The sequence below is a fragment of the Amblyraja radiata genome, unplaced genomic scaffold (genome assembly GCF_010909765.2).
Source record: "Amblyraja radiata isolate CabotCenter1 unplaced genomic scaffold, sAmbRad1.1.pri scaffold_373_ctg1, whole genome shotgun sequence".
Lineage (NCBI taxonomy): Eukaryota > Metazoa > Chordata > Chondrichthyes > Rajiformes > Rajidae > Amblyraja > Amblyraja radiata.
Window position 1 is genome coordinate 35431 of NW_022630512.1, and position 17715 is coordinate 53145.

Genomic DNA, 17715 nt, shown 5'->3' on the forward strand with positions numbered 1-17715 from the left:
TTGGAGTGGGTCTCAAACCAACAACCCCCTTGTCTCAGGCTGGGAGTCGGAGGGGCTGGCAGGCAGACGGAGGGCCGAGCGGCCTGTAGACTGGAGCTGCCAACAGGGTTTGTGCTTCCACGACGGGGAGAGGTCCCTCTGTGACGGCAGAAACCACAGATCAACAGGCCATTGTCAGCTGTGCCCTAAGTGAAAATGAGTTACCAACAACGAGACTCAACAAGATGACTTCAGTTACAGTTGAGTTCATTTTTCATGTGTACTGTAGTACAGGAAAAAGCCTTTGTTACGTGCTAACCTGTCAACAGAAAGGCAATTCATGATTTCACTGGTACGACTTGTGTGGGGGAGGGATGGAGAGATGGGGATGAAAGGTTTACTTTAATTTAGAGGAATGAAAATTCTACCACTGTGTTGTAAGCTGCCCAAGCGCATACATACAGCACCCAAAGTCAGGATCAAACCCGCCTTTCTGGCACTGAGGCAGCAACTCAACAGCTATGCCACCGTGCCAACCTCCCAGGGCTCTGTGTGTGCGCGCGCGCGCGCGTGTGTGTGTGTGTGTGTGTGCGTGTGTGTGTGTGTGTGTGTGTGTGTGTGTGTGAGAGTGTGTGCGTGCATGCGTGAGTGTGTGCACGCATATGTGTCTGAGTGAGTGCGAGTGTGCATGTGTGTGTACGCTCATTTGAGTGTGCGTGCATATGTGTATGTGATTGAATGCGAGTGTGCATGTGTGTGAGTGTGTGCTCGGACATGTGCGTGTGTGCATAAGCGTGTGATTGTATGTGTATGTGTTTGCGTTTGAGTGCATGTGTGTCCGTGTGTGTGTAATTTATTGCAAGTGTGCACACGTGCTTGTTTGAGTGTGCACGAGTGTGCAGGCATTTGTTTGCCTGTGCGTGCGAGTGTGTGTCTGCGTTTACTCCCCCCACCCGAACAGCACAAACAGCCTCTCGTTGGAGATGGGGACCAACAACCTCAAGCACAAAGACAGAGTGTCCAAGATACGGGGCCACCCGGGCTTCAACACCACCACCTTCCAGGACTTGTTATTGAGGGAGTGCAGCGTAGGTTCACAAGGTTCATTCCCGAGATGGCGGGACTGGCATATGCTGAGAGAATGGAGCGGTTGGGCTTGTATAATCTGGAATTTAGAAGGATGAGAGGTGTTCGTATTGAAACATATAAGGTTATTAAGGGTGTGGACGCATTAGAGGATTGAACGTGCTCCCGTTGTTGGGAGAGTCCGGAACCAGGGTCCGCAGTTTAAGAATAAGGGGTAAGCCATTTAGAACGGAGATGAGGAAACACTTTTTCAGTTGTGAGTCGGTGGAATTCTCTGCCTCGTTCTGGAGGCCGGTTCTCTGGATACTTTCAAGAGAGAGCTAGGTAGGGCTCTTAAAGATAGCGGAGTCAGGTGATATGGGGAGAAGGCAGGAACGGTGTACTGATTGTGGATGATCAGCTATGATCACATTGAATCGCGGTGCTGGCTCGAAGGGCCGAATGGCCTACTCCTGCACTTATTGTCTATTGTCTATTGAATCCAGATCAAGTCACGCATCAGTTTCAGCGCCAACCTGGAGACCGTGTTGACGCCTCTGGCAGAGACGGACGATCACTCATGGATACCTGCTACATCATCGGCTGGTGGGTGACCAAAAACGGTGATTATCCAGGTCCATAGTGCAGCCGTCAGGGGAATGTCCCAGTGTCACAGAGGCACACATTCCTGCCCAGAGTGGGGACTATCACAACGTTTTAGAAACAGTTTGACAAGTACATGGATAGGATGGGGTTGGTGGCATATGGCCCAAACACGGGCAGTGGCTGGGACATGTTGGTCGATGTGGTCAAGTTGGGCCGAAGGGCCTTTTTCCATGCTGTATCATGCTATCACTCTTTTGGCTGTATGACTCATTTAGTGCCTGGGATCACATACAGGGCTCCGGGGGGTATATATATAGAATAACAGATCCCTGTAGAGTAGGTCACAGCCTGGGATCTCATCCAAGAGTCTGGGAGAGGGGGCCTGAGGTGTTTGTATATATAATTCCAGTTCCATGAGTGGGGGTTATAGGCTTGTACCTAATGCAAGAGTTTGGGGATTTATATATTTATATATACCAGACTAAGTGGGACCCGTTGGGTTCCTGTCACATGGGAGGCCTGGTCCCCCAACGCAATATTCCACCACTTACCCATAGCCCCCAACTGCGCAGGCGCGAATCATTTCGCCTCAACCCCAACACTCTCTCCCCATCCTCTTTGCCCTCCCTCTTGTTTCCCCTCTCCCCCCCCTCGCCAACCCCTCCCTCGCCTCTCCCCCCTTCTCCTTTCCCATACCCTCGAGACACTCCCTCCCTAGAGAGGGAGGGGGTAGAGAGGGAGAGGATGAGGGGGGCATAGAGGGAGGGGGTGGAGAGGGAGAGGGTGAGGGTGAGGGGGGCATAAAGGGAGGGGAGTCAAAGAGGGAGAGGGTGAGGGGGGCATAGAGGGTGGGGGGTAGAGAGGGAGAGGGTGAGGGGGGCATAGAGGGAGTGGGGTAGAGAGGGAAAGGGTGAGGGGGGCATAGAGGGAGTTGGGTAGAGAGGGAGAGGGTGAGTGGGGCATAGAGGGAGGGGGTAGAGAGGGAGAGGGTGAGGGGGGCATAGAGGGAGGGGAGGCAAAGAGGGACGGGGCAGAGAAGGGGGTATAGAGGAAGAGAGAGAGGGGGTCGAGGGGGTTAGAGAGGTAGGGGGAGGAGGTAGAGAGGGAGGGGGTAGAGAGGGAAGGGTTAGTGAGGGATGGGGATGGAAGAGAGGAAGGTGGTAGAGAGGGGAAGAGAGGGGGAGGAGGAGGTAGACAGGGATGGTGAGGGGGTGGAGAGGCAGTTGGCAGGGGGGAGGGTGCGGGGTGTGAATAACCATGGGAGGACAGTGTGAATAACCTGGTGGGGGGAGTGTGAATAACCCGGGTGGGTGGGAGTGTAGATAAACCAGGGGGGAGTGTAAATAAGCAGGGGGTGTAAAGAAACAGGGGGGGTGTAGTGTAAATAAGCAGGGGGGTGTAAATAAACGCGGGGGGAGTGTAAATAAGCAGGGAGGAGTGAGTGTAGATAAGCAGGGGGGATGTGTAAATAAACCAGGGGGTGAGTGTAAATAACATGTGGGGGGGGGGGTGTGAATAACCCGAGGGGGGGAGGGGTCATGGGGGTGACTTCACTCAAAGCGTGTGGAAGTTTATGTGTGTGAGATGGGCTGCGAGCCGAGCTATTGTGAAGTCATCAGTGCAAACTGGTCGTTTTAAATTCAAAGTCTTTTGACGTTTTTAAATTTTAATCAGTAATAAGTCGAGAAATAAAGCATAAAATGGTCAGTTTAGGTGATCGGCCTCGATGGGAAAAATGTCAACCTGTATATGTAAAATGTTATTGTTACCGCGTGGTGTTTTTGTGAAGACATATCCACACAGACATATATACACACGTACAAGATCAGAGTTTTAATATATGACTAGACTAAGTGGGACCCGTTGGGTCTCATATTCACATGGGAGGGCTGGCCCCCCGACGTAATTTTCCACCTCTCCACCAATTCCAATATTGGTGGCCAGTGGGGGGGGGGGGGGCTTTCTGGAACGCTAGTATGGGTGTTGTTGGCTGCAGGGACTACTGGTCTCCAGAGGGCTAGTATGGACATTGTGGGCCAAATGGATTATTGGGGTGGCAGCTCAGACCCTCAAGCCTGATGTGCTGGCAGCTCACTCACGGCTGGCGGGCTGGCAGTTGACTCACGGCTATTCCTTGAAATTCCATTTCAAACAGAGTGCAAGGCCACCAATTTCAAATCCATTTCCCTACCATTTCAAGCAGGGTGCAAGGCCACCAAATTCAAATGCAGTTTAATACCTCTTCGAGCAGGGTGCAAGACCACAAAATTCAAGTGCAGTTTCATCCCACTTCAAGCAGGGTGCAAGGCCACCAAATTCAGGTTCAGTTTCCTACCACTTCAAGCAGGGTGCAAAGCCACCATATTCAGATTCAGTTTCCTACCACTTCAAGCAGGGTGCAAGGCCACCAAATTCAAGTGCAGTTTTTAACCTCTTCAGGCAGGGTGCAAGGCCACCAAATTCAAGTGCAGTTTCATACCACTTCAAGCAGGGAGCAACGACACCACATTCAAATGCAATTTCATACCATCTCATGCAGGGTGCAATGACACCACATTCAAATGCAGTTTCATACTATTTCAAGCAGGTGAAACCACCATAAAAACCACCATAAAAGCACACAAAACACCACACTCACAGTTCAGTTGACATTCAGTGTATTTAGTTGATTCACAGCTCGGACAGAGTCGTGACCTCTCCCTCCCCCATCATGCAGAGACTGAGCCACACCCACACGTCCGGGTTTTATAATACCTCCTCCTCCCACCGGAAAAGGTGTGGCATTCATGCGTGATTGAGATTCGCAACATTTTTTAAACACTAATAATACTTTTGTTTTTCATTGATGGGAAGAATCCTCTGCACCTCATGAGCGGAGGGGGACTGAGTAAGATGGCCAAAAATCACAGCCGTAAGTGGTAGCATTTCATCTAAAATCAATATAGTGCAAACAGGAAGTTGTCAAGTTTAGACAAACAACCATTTGCAGGCAGTGCCTTTTCACTTCAACCCCATCCTCCCAAACAACCATTTGCAGGCAGTGCCTTTTCACTTCAACCCCATACTCCCAAGCAACCATTTGCAGGCAGTGCATTTTTACTTCAAACCAACCATATTTTCATTTTCAAACCACATTAAGGGCACTCATAGTTGAGTAGACATGTGTTCAGTGTTATTCAGAGCTCAGAGAGACAGAGAAATATAGAAACATAGAAAATAGGTGCAGGAGTAGGCCATTCGGCCCTTCGAGCCTGCACTGCCATTCAATATTGAATTGAATCCTTTATTTGTCATTCAGACCTTTCGGTCTGAACGAAATGCCGTTGCCTGCAGCCATACATGTAATAATAACAACACACAATAAACACAAATTAACATCCACCACAGTGAGTTCACCAAACACCTCCTCACTGTGATGGAGGCAAAAGTCTTAGAGTTACTGTCTCTTCCCTCCTCTTCTCCCTCTGCGCCGAGGCGATACCCCACCGGGCGATGGTAAGTCAGTCCCGCTGTTCAAGCTCCGCGGCCCGGGGGTGGTCGAAGCTGCCGCACTCCCGTCCAGCGGACGCAGCTGTTGCAACGGGTGCTCCGGAAAACAGGAACCAGCCTGTGACCTGCGAGCACCCGACATTGTCATCCACTGGCCCGCGGCCGAGCCCCGGATCCAGGTCGCCGCCGCCAGAACGCCGCCTCAGCCGCCGGACCACCGTCTACGCCCCGCACCGGGCCGCTCACACGGCAGCGTCTCAGCCCCGCACCGGGCTGCCCCCAAGGGAGCACCATCCAGCCGGGAGCCGGTCCGCCCTCACCGGAGCGCCTTCCAGCCGGTAGCCAGGCCACCCACACGGCAGCGTCTCAGCCCAGCACCGGGCCGCCCACATGGCAGCGTCTCAGCCCCGCACCGGGCTGCCCCCACGGGAGCACATTCCAGCCGGGAGCCGGTCCGCCCTCACCGGAGCGCCTACCAGCCGGTAGCCAGGCCACCCACACGGCAGCGTCTCAGCCCCGCACCGGGCTGCCCCCACGGGAGCGCCTTCCAGCCGGGACCCAGGCCGCTCACACGGGAGCGCTTTACAGCCGGTAGCCGTGCCGCCCGCACGGGAGTGTCTCAGCCCCGCGTCGTCCGCCCTCACCGGAGCGCCGAGCCGTGCCGCTACCCGGACGTCGCCACAGCTCGAAGACGGCCAGGCTCGCGTTGGTGAGTCCTGGCTGGCTCTACCTCCGGACCCTCGAGGTCGGTCGCAGGTTGGAGGCCGCCAGCTCCGCCATTAGGCCTCAGCGCAGACGGGGGAAGAGAAGGGGGATACGACAAAAAAGTCGCATTCCCCCGAAGGAAGAGACAGAAAGCCCTGTTTCACCCTGCCCCCACACACACAACACCACCTAATAACCAAAAAAATTACTAAACTAGACAAAAAAAAACAACACAAAAAAGTAAATACAGACAGACTGCAGGCGAGCCGCAACCGTATCACAGCGCCGCCACTGCAGTATCCTGTACCTGCCTTCTCTCCATACCCCCTGATCCCTTTAGCCACAAGGGCCAAATCTAACTCCCTCTTAAATATAGCCAATGAACTGGCCTCAATTACCTTCTGTGGCAGAGAATTCCAGAGATTCACCACTCTTTGTGTGAAAAATGTTTTCCTCATCTCGGTACTAAAAGATTTGCCCCTTATCCTTAAACTGTGACCCCTTGTTCTGGACTTCCCCAACATCGGGAACAATCTTCCTGCATCTAGCCTGTCCATCCCCTTAAGAATTTTGTAAGTTTCTATAAGATCCCCCCTCAATCTTCTAAATTCTAGCGAGTATTGTAAATAGCTGGGTTCCCAGCACTGAGCCTTGCGGTACCCTACTAGTCCCTGCCTGCCATTGTGAAAAGGACCCGGTTGCTCCTACTCTTTGCTTCCTGTCTGCCAGCCAGTTATCTATCCACATCAATACAGAACCCCCAATACCGTGTGCTTTAAGTTTGTATACTCTTATGTGGGACCTTGTCGAAAGCCTTCTGAAAGTCCAGATATAACACATCCACTGGTTCTCCCGTATCCACTCTACTAGTTACATCCTCGAAAAATTCAATAAGATTCATCAGACATGATTTACCTTTCATAAATCCATGCTGACTTTGTCCAATGATTTCACCACTTTCCAAATGTGTTGCTATCCCATCCTTAATAACTGACTAGCAGTTTCCCCACTACCGATGTTAGACTAACTGGTCTGTAATTCCCCGTTTTCTCTCTCCCTCCCTTTTTAAAAATTGGGGTTACATTATCTACCCTCCAATCCTCAGGAACTACTCCAGAATCTAAAGAGTTTTGAAAAATCATCACTAATGCATCCACTATTTCTGCAGCTACTTCCTTAAGTACTCTGGGATGCAGCCTATCTGGCCTTGGGGATTTATCGGCCTTTAATCCATTTAATTTACCTAACACCACATCCCGGCTAACCTGGATTTCACTCAGTTCCTCCATCTCATTTGACCCCCGGTCCCCTGCTATTTCCGGCAGATTATTTATGTCTTCCTTAGTGAAGACAGAACCAAAGTAGTTATTCAATTGGTCTGCCATGTCTTTGTTCCCCATGATTAATTCACCTGTTTCTGACTGCAAGGGATCTACCCTCTGGCTTCCTCCGTCTTGCAGAGCTGGAGTGAGGCACACCAATTCCTGGATTTATAGTCCTTCCCCCTCCCTCCAGCAGGGGCAGCAGAGAGAATGGCAAATTATTTTTAAACATTAATATTGCTCTGATTTTTAATCGATGGGTAAAATCCTCTGGTCCAGGAACGCGCAGAGGGGCTCTGAGCGAGGTGTCCAAAAATGACGGCCGTAGGTAGTGGAGTTCTTTCGGAAATCACACCACAGCGAGCCAAAAGCGGTCAAGATCAGACTTTTAATAATATAGATATATCTATCTACATACCTATACAACTCTCATCTCGTGTATATGTTATATTTGTATCTCCTTCAAAACCAGTACCGCTGAGATTTTTACATATTGTTACTCACAATTTTACCGACCTCGCTATAATCAAGTTCACAAGATTTCATCCTATATTTCATGTTATTCTCAATTAAAGCTTTAAAAATGCTAACTTTAACGACATTTTTACTGTTAAAATCCTTCCTCCCAGCTTCCAACACACTTCGATACAAAGTTGCAAGACAGGAAAACTGAATTTTTCACCTCAATGGAATATTTCAACAGGAGGGGGAGGGCCAATTGGAACTGATGCAGCAGGCAGGGGAAGTGCAATTGGAATTTTTGCTGAGGGAGGCAGGGGAGTGCTGGAATCTTACGTTCAGGAATGGGTTCAGTTGCATTGGGGGAAGGGTGAGTGGTGGAATATTGCGTTGGTGGAGCACACTGTTGGGGGAATGGGTCTGCACTTGGTCGAGTCTGTCTATCTATCTATCTATCTATCTATCTATCTATCTATCTATCTATCTATCTATCTATCTATCTATCTATCTATCTATCTATCTATCTATCTATCTATCTATCTATCTATCTATCTATCTATCTATCTATCCATCCATCCATCCATCCATCCATCCATCCATCCATCCATCCATCCATCCATCCATCTATCTATCTATCTATCTATCTATCTATCTATCTATCTATCTATCTATCTATCTATCTATCTATCTATCTATCTGTCTGTCTGTCTGTCTGTCTGTCTGTCTGTCTGTCTGTCTGTCTGTCTGTCTGTCTGTCTGTCTGTCTGTCTGTCTGTCTATCTATCTATCTATCTATCTATCTATCTATCTATCTATCTCTATCTCTGTTAATATATAAAACTCTCGTGCCATCCGTCCGGCTGCCGTCCGGCTGCCTTTCTGCCTTTCGATTCGTTCCCGCCGTGCGATGTCACAATGCCCGATGCTCGCAGATGTCCAATCGCGATGCCCGACGCTCGCAGACGTCCAATCGGAATGGATCCATTTACATGTACGGCTTCCGGCCGCATTTATTCCTTTGATTCCCTGCAACTCCGAAACCAGGCGCAGAATCGCCGACGTCTTTTCCATTTCGGAAGAGATTTCACTTGTCTTTCTAAGTATCCGCTCCTCATTACATTTCGTCGTGTTTAAGTACACGTTTTAATCAAATCCTTCTCCCCCCCCCCCAATATTTCAAAAATAAACTGGCTTCTCACCCATAGAATCAGCCCCAGCCCCAGCCCCTGCTGAACGTTCCATCGTGTGATGTCACAATCCCCGATGCTCACAGTCCAATCGGTATGGATTCATTTACATATGCCTTTGCAGGAGCACAAGCACTTGGTGAACGTTCCATCGTGTGATGTCACAATGCCCAATGTTGAAAGACAATGTTGCCATAGAGGGAGTACAGAGAAGGTTCACCAGACTGATTCCTGCGAAGTCAGGACTTTCATATGACGAAAGACTGGATAGACTCGGCTTGTACGTGCTAGAATTTAGACGATTGAGGGGGTATCTTATAGAAACGTACACATTCTTAAGGGGTTGGACAGGCTAGATGCAGGAAGATTGTTCCAGATGTTGGGGAAGTCCAGAACAAGGGGTCACAGTTTAAGGATATGGGGTAAATCTTTTAGGACCGAGATGAGAAAAACATTTTTCACACAGAGAGTGGTGAATCTCTGGAATTCACTGGCACAGAAGGTAGTTGAGGCCTGTTCATTGGCTGTATTTAAGAGGGAGTTAGATGTGGCCCTTGTGGCTAAAGGGATCAGGGGGTATGGAGAGAAGGCAGGTACAGGATACTGAGTTGGATGATCAGCCATGATCATATTGAATGGTGGTGCAGGCTCGAAGGGCCGAATGGCCTACTCCTGCACTTGATTTCAATGGTTCTATGTTTCCCTCTTTTCACCGCTCTCCCTCTCCCACCCATCCCTCTCTCCCCCACCCCCCTTCCCTCTCTACGCCACCCCCTTCCCTCTCTCCACCCGCCCCCTTCCTCCTACACCTCTGTCCCTCTTCCATCACTTCCCCTACCCCTCTCCACCTCCCTCTCCACTCTTCCACCTCTCCCCCTTCCCGCTGCACTCTCCCTCTCCACTCTTTCCCCTCTCTCCCCCACCCCTCTCCCCCTTCCTCCCTCCTCCCTTACCTCCCCAACCTCCCCCTCCGCCACATCTCTCTCCCCATCCCCCTCTCTCACCCCCTACCCCGCTCTCCTTTCCCTCCCAAATCTGTCCCGTTTCCTCCACCTCCTCTCCCCTCCCTCCCCTCTTCACACCCCCCCCCTCCCCCCACCTGTGTGTTTGGGGGTGGTTACTTTGAGTTTGATGTCGCAGCACCCCCCCCCCCCGCAAAACGGCGTTGGGGAAACAGACCCAACGGGTCTGCACTTGGTCTAGTATTTATATATAAGCAAGCTGCTAGAAGAAGCCGGGGGCTACCCCAACATTTAATAATCAGTTGGGCAGGTACATGGATAGGACCACCTACACTAGTTCTACCTACCTGCATTTGATCCATATCCCTCCCAAGATGTACTGTGTTACACCCACATACCCTTGTCTACCCGCATAAACATGTTCACACACACACTCACACCCTTGTTCCCACTGATTGGTGGTGCAGCTAGAGAGTTGTTACCTTACAGCGCCAGAGACCTGGGTTCAATCCTGACCTGGGGTGCTGTTTTTACAGAGTTTGCACGCTGTCTCCGTGACCCATGTGGGCATTTTGCCGGGTGCTCCGGTTTCATCCCACACTCAGAAGATGTGCAGGTTTTGTTGGTTAAATGACTTTGATAAAGATTTTAACCCTGATGTGTGTAAGATAGTGCTGGTGTACGGGGAGATCGCTTGTCGCGTGGTCTCAATGGGCTGAAGGACCCGTTTCCACACTGTGTCTCTGTCTCATGTCCGCAGAGATACGACCGTCAATTCTACAGGAGGTGGAGGTGAAGGTAATTGACTGGCAACGTTGCTGGAAGTGGATGCCAGCAATCACCGGGTAAATGCTGTGCCGGCTTCAAGGAAGTAGGGGGTGATGCCTGCCAGCTAACGGAGAGGGGTGAGGAGGTCTCGGTGTGGATGGAGTGGTGTAAGGGAGAGCAGAGAGCCCCTTGTCAACCCTACACCAAATGACACCATGGTGCGTGGTGTGTTTAGTTGAGTTAAGTCAATTTAAGTTTAGTTCAGTTCAGTTCAGTTTAGTTTAGTTCGACACGAAATGTCACCCATTCCTTCTCTCTCGAGATGCTGCCTGTCCTGCTGGGTTACTTCAGCATACTCCAGTCTATCTTCAGTTTAGTTTAGTTTTGTATAGAATTCAGGTCAGTACAGTTTAATTTAGTTCAGTTCCGTTTAGTTCAGATCAGTAGAGTTTAGTTTAATTTAGTTTAGTTCAGGTTAATTTAGTTTTGTTCAGTCTAGTTCATTTTAGTTTCATTCAGTTCAATTTAGTTTAGTTTAGTTTAGAGATACAGCGCGGAAAAAGACCCTTTGGCCCACCGAGTCTGCACCGACCAGCGATGCTCGCACACCAGCACAATCCTACACACACTAGGGGACAATTTACAATTATATCAAGCCAATACTATTCTACGAAAACATTCTATCACCACATGGATACCAATGATTTCATTAGTCATAACATACAGTTCGCTTGTTAATCTTATTCAACAACAAATGGTTAATACAAATCAAACACAAAACAAGGGAATCTTGACATTATTCTATCTCATCTTTCAAGTGGTCCAAGTCACCATCCCCATTTCCGAGCCGATCATAAGCCTCACATATACTACCACGTATCTACGCTGCTAGCGGTAGGGGTTGAGGGTGATCCACTGTAACTCCTCAGGAATGTAAACAAACTTCGTTATCAGCTGAACTACATCATATTTACATTACCATCCACCCTACAACATATTCCCAAACAGGAGGTAAGTACATCGAATCTACTTTGCTGTTTCCCACTGATTCTCTTTTACACCTGGTCAGGACAAAGATTTCCATTTCTCTTCTCAAATACATCCTTTTGTTACCTTGTACAATTCCAATCAAAATTAAATAACCATATAAGCATATAACAATTACAGCACGGAAACAGGCCATCTCGACCCTACAAGTCCGTGCCGAACAATTATTTTCCCTTAGTCCCACCTGCCTGCACTCATACCATAACCTTCCATTCCTTTCTCATCCATATGCCTATCCAATTTATTTTTAAATGATACCAACGAACCTGCCGCCACCACTTCCACTGGAAGCTCATTCCACACCGCTACCACTCTCTGAGTAAAGAAGTTCCCCCTCATGTTACCCCTAAACTTCTGTCCCTTAATTCTGAAGTCATGTCCTCTTGTTTGAATCTTCCCTATTCTCAGAGGGAAAAGCTTGTCCACATCAACTCTGTCTATCCCTCTCATCATTTTAAAGACCTCTATTGAATCCCCCCTTAACCTTCTGCGCTCCAAAGAATAAAGACCTAACTTGGTCAACCTTTCTCTGTAACTTAGTTGCTGAAAGCCAGGCAACATTCTAGTAAATCTCCTCTGTACTCTCTCTATTTTGTTGACATCCTTCCTATAATTGGGCGACCAAAATTGTACACCATACTCCAGATTTGGTCTCATCAATGCCTTGTACAATTTTAACATTACATCCCAGCTTCTATACTCAATGCTCTGATGTATAAAGGCTAGCATACCAAAAGCTTTCTTTGCCACCCTATCTATATGAGATTCCACCTTCAAAGAACTATGCACGGTTATTCCCAGATCCCTCTGTTCAACTGCATTCTTCAATTCCCTACCATTTACCATGTACGTCCTATTTTGATTTGTCCTGCCAAGGTGTAGCACCTCACATTTATCAGCATTAAACTCCATCTGCCATCTTTCAGCCCATTCTTCCAAATAGCCTAAATCACTCTGTAGACTTTGGAAATCCTCTTCATTATCCACAACATCCCCTATCTTGGTATCATCTGCATACTTACTAATCCAATTTACCACACCTTCATCCAGATCATTGATGTACATGACAAACAACAAAGGACCCAACACAGATCCCTGAGCCACCCCACTAGTCACCTGCCTCCAACCTGACAAACAGCCATCCACCATTACCCTCTGGCGTCTCCCATTCAGACACTGTTGAATCCATCTTGCTACTCCTGCATTTATACCCAACAGTTGAACCTTCTTAACCAACCTTCCATGAGGAACCTTGTCAAAGGCCTTACTAAAGTCCATATAGACAACATCCACTGTTTTACCCTCGTCAATTGCCCTAGCAACCTCTTCAAAAAATTCAAGAAGATTAGTCAAACATGACCTTCCAGGCACAAATCCATGTTGACTGTTCCTAATCAGACCCTGTTTATCCAGATGCTTATATATATTATCTCTAAGTATCTTTTCCATTAATTTGCCCACCACTGAAGTCAAACTAACAGGTCTATAATTGCTAGGTTTACTATTTGAACCCTTTTCAAACAATGGAACAACATGCGCAGTACGCCAATCCTCGGGGACTATTCCCGTTTCTAATGACATTTGAAATATTTCTGTCATAGCCCCGGCTATTTCTACACTAACTTCCCTCAATGTCCTAGGGAATATCCTGTCGGGACCTGGAGACTTATACACTTTTATATTTTTCAAAAGTGCCAGTACTTCTTTTACTTTGAAACTCATAGCTACTCTACTAGTTTCCCTTACCTCACATAATTCAATATCCTTCTCCTTGGTGAATACCGAAGAAAATAAATTGTTCAATTTCTCCCCCATCTCTTTTGGCTCTGCAGATAGCTGTCCACTCAGTATCTCCAATGGACCAATTTTATCCCTCGTTATCCTTTTGCTATTAAGAGAGAGTACAGAGGAGATTTACTATAATGTTGCCTGGGTTTCAACAACTAAGTTACAGAGATAGGTTGAATAAGTTAGGTCTTTATTCTCTGGAGCGCAGAAGGTTAAGGGGGGACTTGATAGAGGTCTTTAAAATGATGAGAGGGATAGACAGAGTTGATGTGATCAAGCTTTTCCCTTTGAGAATAGGGAAGATTCAAACAAGAAGACATGACTTCAGAATTAAGGGACAGAAGTTTAGGGGTAACATGAGGGGGAACTTCTTTACTCAGAGAGTGGTAGCGGTGTGGAATGAGCTTCCAGTGGAAGTGGTGGCGGCAGGTTCGTTGGTATCATTTAAAAATGAATTGGATAGGCATATGGATGAGAAGGGAATGGAGGGTTATGGTATGAGTTGCAGGCAGGTGGGAATAAGGGAAAAAAGTTGTTCGGCACGGACTTGTAGGGCCGAGATGGCCTGTTTCCATGCTGTAATTGTTATATGGATATATGGTTAATATAGCTGTAGAAACCCTTTGGATTTACTTTCAGCTTACTTGCCAAAGCAACCTCATATCTTCTTTTAGCTTTTATAATTTCTAAATAAAAAAGGACATTAATTTTTCTTCCACAGAGTGTGTGTAGATATTTGCGTGTGAGTGTGCATGCATGTGCGTGTGTGCACGCGTGTGTATATATATATGTGCGTGTGCGAGTGTGTGTGAGTACATGTGTGTGCATGCGCGTGTGGAGTTTCCTCTGTGACCACGTGGGTTCTCTCTGAGTGCTCCGGTTTCCTCCCACATCCCAAAGACGTGCGGGTTTGCAGGTTAATGGGCCCTGTGTAAATTGCTCCATAGAGCGCAGGGAGTGGGTGAGAAAGTAGGATAACATAGAACCAGTTTGTATGGGGTAGAAACATAGAAACAGATAATAGGTGCAGGAGTAGGCCATTCAGCCCTTCCAGCCCGCACCGCCATTCCATAAGATCATGCCTGATCATTTAAAATCAGTACCCCGTTCCCGCTTTTCTCCAATATCCCTTGATTATTTAAGCCCTAAGAACTAAATCTGACTCACTCGTCAAAAACATCCAGTGGATTGGCCTCCACTGCCTTCTGTGGCAGAGAATTCCACAATGTCATAACTCTGGGTGAAAAGGTTTTTCCTCATCTCAGTTCTAAATGGCCTACCCCAAATTCTTAAACTGCAACCGCTGGATCTGGACGTCAACATGGGGAACATTTTTCCTACATCTAGCCTGTCCAATCCTTTAAGAATTTTAGGTGGTCGATTGTGATCGTTGATATCTCTAAACTAAACAAGACTGAACTAAACTGAACTGAACTAAACTAAACTAAACTAAACTAAACTAAACTAAACTAAACTAAACTAAACTAAACTAAACTAAACTAAACTAAACTAAACTAAACTAAACTAAACTAAACTAAACTAAACTAAACTAAACTAAACTAAACTGAACTAAACAGAACTTAACTGAAGTGAACTAAACTAAACATAGAACAATACAGCACAGGTGCAGATGCCTTGGCCCATAATACCTGGGCTGAACATGACACCAAGTTTCAACGGGGAATCTGTAAAGTCTAAACTGTACTCTCCTCCCCATTGTTACCCCTGCGCCCACCAAGGTAGAAACTCATATTCTCCGTGGATAGGCCAGGCTTGTCCTCCAATCTCACCCCCGACTGCCTCCCGTCTCCCCTGGCTGGGGTGAGCGCCAGGATCTTGCCTCCTCTCCTCCTTCTCCCCCCACACTTGGCCAGAAGGGTCATGAGGTTGGAGCGGAACCTGTTGTCCATCCAACAGTAGATGAAGGGGTTCCAACAGGTGCTGCTCACGGCCACCCAGTGGAAGGCAAAGTAGAGGGTGTTGTTGAATTGGACACGTTGGCCGGTGAGCAGGAGGAGGTTGAGGGGGAACCAACAGAGGGTAAAGGCCATGATGATGAAGATCATCTTGATGGTCCTCTTCTTCCTGCAGCGTTGAGCGGCGGCCTCGGCTTCTGTGACGGCACCAATGGTTTCCCTCACCAATGGCTTCTTGCTCACCGCGGAGGAAACTACAGTGATCACCACCAACGGCAGGATGTAGAACAGTGTGAAGGTTGACAGGTATCTTCTGAAGACTTCTGAAGGCTTTGGAAAAGCAGGGACGCAATGAATCCTGATGATCTTCTCTCTGGAAGGAAGGGACAAGCGGTGAAAGCGGGTTTGAGGTCCCATGAGTTGAGGGTGTGCAGAACGGTGAGGTGGTGAATCTGTGGAATTATTTGCCACAGAAGGCTGTTGAGGCCAATTGATATTTTTAAGACAGAGTTAGGTATATTCTTGATTAGTACGGGTGTCAGGGGTTATGGGAAAAGGCAGAAGAATTAGGTTGAGAGGTAAAGACAGATCAGACATGATTGAATGGCAGAGTAGACTTGATTAATTAAAATTCCCACAACTGCATTTGTGGGATTCGAACTGACTTCATTGTGTGCAGTTCTGATCACCTTTCTGTCGACCAGTGCTTCTTAAACCGGTGAATGGTTCACCCAAGGGCAAACAAAATTAGTTTGTGGTGAATTAAACTAGAGGGGTGAATGAAGGGTGAATGACAATTTATTCAGATATTTGTATACTTTTTTCTATACTTCAAAAAGGCATTGCCATTAAAGTGGTTAGTAAACTCTTATTGGTTTGAATGGCAGTGGAGCTGGAAATTTGTTTCTCTCTACCTTTGGTTTTCTCATTTCAAAATAGCAGTATATTTCCCAAATTTACTGTAATATAAACTTTTAGTGAAGATCAGACGAGCTAGTGGAATCATAAATTTATAAATGGCAAGTTAATATTTGGTGGTATTGTGAGCTATTGTCGGGGAGAGTTATATTTGTTGTTTACTGATATATTAAATCACATACTCCATGTTTTGTTTAGCTAGTTTTCCAAGAGACAAACTGCAGTAATCATAGCCCAAAACGGTAGGATGGGGCTGAAGCCCTGTCTTTAGACAGGAAGGAACCAGAGCACCTGGAGAAAGCCCATGCAGTCACAGGGAGTACGTACAAACTCTGGGGTAGACACAAAATGCTGGAGCAACTCAGCGGGTGAGGCAGCATCTATGGAGAGAAGGAATTGATGACGCTTCAGTCTGAAGAAGGGTCTTGACCCGAAACGTCACCAATTCCTTCTCTCCACCAGAATGGTACAAGGCCTTTAAGAAAGAGCTAACACCTCAGCTCCTGTCTTGCTTTAACTGGACCCTTAAAGAGGGCAGGGCTCCCCCATCATGGAAGGAAGCAATTATTACCATGTTACCCAAGGAAGGCAAAGACAAAGAGCAATGTAAACATTTAGGCCAATCTCAATTTTAAATGTAGACTACAAACTATTTACCTCAATCATTTGCAAAAGACTCGAGACTTTTGTACCAGATCTGATTAATGAAGACCAAACTGGATTTATTCGGGGGCGTCAAACGCAGGATAATATTAGAAGAACCCTCCACATTGTGGATAATGCTCAAAAAAAGGATACAAATATGGTCCTGGTCAGTTTAGATGCAGAAAAAGCCTTTGATAGTGTTAGTTGGGTATTCTTATATGAAGGAGATTTGGTTTCAATGAAGATGCAATTCGGTGTATTAAAACAATATATCAGGAGCCTACAGCTAGGATTAAGGTAAATGGAAACATATCAAAAAGGATCCAGTTAGAGAGGGGCACAAGGCAAGGATGCTGTCTTTCTCCTACTCTCTTCGTTTTGTATATTGAACCCTTAGCACAAGCAATAAGGCAGAGAGAAGACCTGCAGGGGGTCAAAATAGGGGGGAAAGAACATATAATTGGTCTTTTCGCTGATGATATCATTATTTTTCTTGAACGACCAGATATATGTCTCCCAAATCTAATGAACCTATTTGAAACATATGGATACTACTCAGGGTATAAATTGAATATAACAAAAACACAAATTCTTTCATTCAATTATTCTCCATCCCAACAAATCAGAGATGCATATAATCTGAAATGGAATTCTAAAATGATGCAATATCTTAGTGTAACTATAACCAAAACACTTTCCAATTTGTTTGAAACTAATTATAACAAAATTGAAGAAAACATCAAAAAGGATGTTGAGAGGTGGTCGACCCTTCCTCTAGACTTCAGTGCCAAAATACAAACGGTAAAAATGAATATCCTACCTAAACTACTATATTTATTCCAATCTCTCCCAATTAATG